The sequence below is a fragment of the Silene latifolia genome, chromosome X (genome assembly GCF_048544455.1).
Source record: "Silene latifolia isolate original U9 population chromosome X, ASM4854445v1, whole genome shotgun sequence".
Lineage (NCBI taxonomy): Eukaryota > Viridiplantae > Streptophyta > Magnoliopsida > Caryophyllales > Caryophyllaceae > Silene > Silene latifolia.
In genome coordinates this window covers 193,162,915-193,166,509 of record NC_133537.1, presented here as the reverse complement: position 1 = coordinate 193,166,509, position 3,595 = coordinate 193,162,915, and the positions used below count along the sequence as shown (strand labels likewise).

Here is a 3,595-nt window from a genome sequence, read left to right as displayed (position 1 = left end):
AGTTAGGCAACTTGAGTTTCAAGTGCCTTTATGGACGCATCTTTCTGTTGATCACTCAGCTGAAACTGCTTTGTAAAAGCTTGCAACATAGACTTAAGCTCACCAATTTCACTCACCCCACCGGAAGAGGATGCACCATGGTTAGGAAGAGTAAAGGAAGGAGGCTTTTAAAAGCCTTGTTGATTCTTATGTGGAGGAACATAAGGCTGCTGCTGGTGCGGAGGAGGAGTAGGATTAAGCACATTTTGACTAGTCCACCTCAAATTGGGATGGACTGCCCCTTGATTATTGTAATAGGAACCTCCTCCTTGCCTATATTTCTGAAAGGCAAGGACTTGTTCCTTCTCTACAAGACAGCCAACAGCAGTGTGGCCATCATTACTCCCACATCTCTCACAAGAAACGGTCTCTCCTATAGTAAGAACATGGACCGTTTGAGGCTCCCCAGCAGCTTGTAGCTCAAACTTGTCAAATCTAGCATTCATGGTCTCCAGCTGAGCCAAAACCTGCTTATCAACTGCATGAACCGTTCTAATCCCATCCCTCGGGTTTCCATACTCAACACTGTGATTCGCCATCTCTTCAATAAGGGACCATCCCTTATCATCATCTGTATTCTCCTGGAATCTTCCACTACATGCCGCATCAAGTATGGCTCTTTGGTCGTCATACAACCCATTGTAGAACTGATTAGCTAGAAACCATGGGTCAAAACCATGGTGAGGGATAGACCTCACCAACTTCTTGAATCGCGACGATGCCTCATAGAAACTTTCATCGGGAGCCTGTCTGAAACTAGTAATCTTGGCCCTCAGCAGATTGGTGCGCTGTGGAGGGAAATATCTCTTGTAAAAGGCAAGAGCAAGAGACTCCCAATCTGTAACCCTAGCAGTTGTGCGGTCGAAGTCAGTTAGCCACTCCCTGGCTGAATCAGCTAAAGAGAAAGGAAATAAAACTTCCTTAATCTTGTCTTGAGTTACCCCCTTAGTGGCGGGGATAGTAGAACAGTAATCGGTAAAGGTCTCCATATGCTTCCTCGGATCTTCACCTGCCACACCTCTATAAATATTTCTCTCCACCAGATTGATATAAGAAGGACGGATGTCGAATGTATTCCCATCCTCAGTCTGGAGATTGAAACCCTTTGTAATAGAGGATGCTTTAGGCACTGAATGACTGGAAAGCTTAGGCATCTTTACTGTAGAAATCGGACAGTCTTCGAAAAGAGAGTGATGTAGCTCTGGCTCGAAAGTACTCAAGTCTTCCTTTCGTGATTTTCTCTGCAGACAGAGTCTATGCCTGAATAATCTCTCTGGTTCTGAATCAGCTGAAACTAATTCAAACCTGTCTGACCTGGGCATAAACAACACTGAAAGAAAATGAATAAGAACTGCCTCAAGGAATAAAGATTCCCTGAGACGGATAAAATAAGCGGAACGAAAACAAATAGGGCAATTGCCTCCCCGGCAACGGCGCAAAAATTTGATATGTCTGTCGTGTACCTGTCAAAAATAAACTAACGAAACTAACTATATAGCTAGGGAAGTCAGGTCGATCTCCACAGGGAGGCAAGATATCTGTAGAAGTCCGTCTATTTGGTCACAAATGAGGGGGGTTGTTTGAATTGTTATCTAAACTACGAGTTTTAAAGGAAAGAGAAATAAAGGGCAAGAGCAATAAAGGTAGAGAAATAAGATTAAACTATCAGATAGAGAGGGACATGTCAGGATTTCGGTTCACTACAGTAGTCCAGTGACTCAGCTGTAAATGACTCAGACGAATTAATGTAAGACGGATGTTGAAAGGTCCTTTCGGTCCACTTTCTATCCTAAAATACCACTAACTTAATTTTCATTCTCGTCAGGGTAGTCTACTATTCATAGCTGGCCTATTTAATCCAATCTTTCGATCTAGGATTAATTTTAGCCACATTAAAGGTTAACTTAGAAGTGTGCACTCAACTAAGTCGAATAAGTACAATTAAATTGCTATGGTGATAGAGTCTTATAATCAATTCATCTAATTCATTTACTACATCGCCACATTCCTACCGCAGATCCCCTAATCCCAACATGAAAGGGGTTTAGCTACTTGTGCCGCTAATTAAACTGACAGTAGATAAATTCCCAGCAGTAAATATTATGAAATAACAATAAAATTGCATAAAAGATAAATTAGGGCATAAGAAATAACGAAGTAAACAAGCAATTAAATCAAACAATGATTAATTATTATTAAGAGAAGAGGAAAGGAATTACAATCAAGTGAATCCGGCGTAAAGAACACAAAATCCGAGTGAAAACAATCCGAGAGCAACGTTACAGTGAAGAGAAAAGCAACGTAACAAAGTTTACAGTAGAAAGTTTAGATAATGAAAAAGATCCCCCTAATGACCTAGTAAAGCGTGCTTAAATAGCAAAGTAATTAAGTTTGCGGAATAAAACAACACACGGGCTGTTTTAAGACCCATAATAGCGAAACCACTCGATCGAGTGGATTAAAACCACTCGATCGAGCAAATCTTCAGCAGCACCTACTCATCGAGTAAATAGTTACTCGATCGAGTAACCCATCTTTCAGCAAGCTAAGGATCGAGTGGAAAACCACTCGATCGACCACCTTGGGACGTAAAAACCACTTGATCGTGTGGTAAATCTGCTCGATCGAGTACTTTGACTTCAAATCAGCTCGAGTCCTCACCTGAATGTCTCGTAATCCGTGCCATGACGCTTCCAACGTAGTATCTCACTCTGGAAAAAATCCCGTCTCCTCTAAATGCATGCAAAAAGGACGAAAAAGAGTACGATTCCACTACTTTCGCGTTCATTTCTACAAAATGGACAAAACGAACCAAAGTAGCCAATTCGGGGCAAAATACTATAAAAACAGTATAAAAATGCATAGAAATACGTGCTGAAATAGGCTAAAAAGATTATATAAAAAGCACGTATCACAGTCGATGAATCTCCTCGAGGAAAACTTCATTAAACCTACGCACCACCTCAATCTCGTCCAAATTTGGACTCTCCACCGCCAAATCTTTCACGTGGCACAACAACAACGGACATCCTCTTCTTAATGCATATTTAACCTTTATCACCGAGATATATTTCACCTTAGGTTTAGTTATCAATCTTTGATATGATACTCTTATTCCATTAGGCCCTCTTAATGACACTTTCATTTGCCAACAAACAATTCTAGCTTTATGCCTAACTAACCAATCCATTCCCAAAATCACAGCAAAGGTCTCTAAGGGAAATTCTATTAATTTAACAGGCAAATCCACTTCCATAATGGCTAAAGTCACATCTCTATACATCTTAGTACACAAAATTTCTTCCCCGGAGGGTCGTACAAATCTATCATTAATAGTTTCAGGTGAACCAAGCTCTATTTCTGATGCAACAATACTAGATATGAATGAATGCGATGCACCAGAATCGAACAAAATTCAAACAGGTTTGGAGTTTAAGGAAAATGTTCCCGTGACAACATTCTCCGTATGCTCTGCCTCATTCCTTTCTAAAGCAAACAACTTCCCAATCTAATTTCCATTTCCTCCTTGATCAGTCGAAGCAGACCTAATCGGCTA

At 40.7% G+C, this 3,595-nt stretch overlaps 1 non-coding gene across 1 annotated transcript; it reads left to right on the top strand.

Annotated features, from left to right (window-relative positions):
* The first annotated feature begins 711 nt into the window (after window positions 1-711).
* On the top strand, window positions 712-818 carry LOC141625369 (small nucleolar RNA R71). The gene has a single exon (XR_012535153.1). It is a non-coding gene; the product is annotated as a small nucleolar RNA R71 (small nucleolar RNA).
* The last annotated feature ends 2,777 nt before the right edge of the window (window positions 819-3,595 follow it).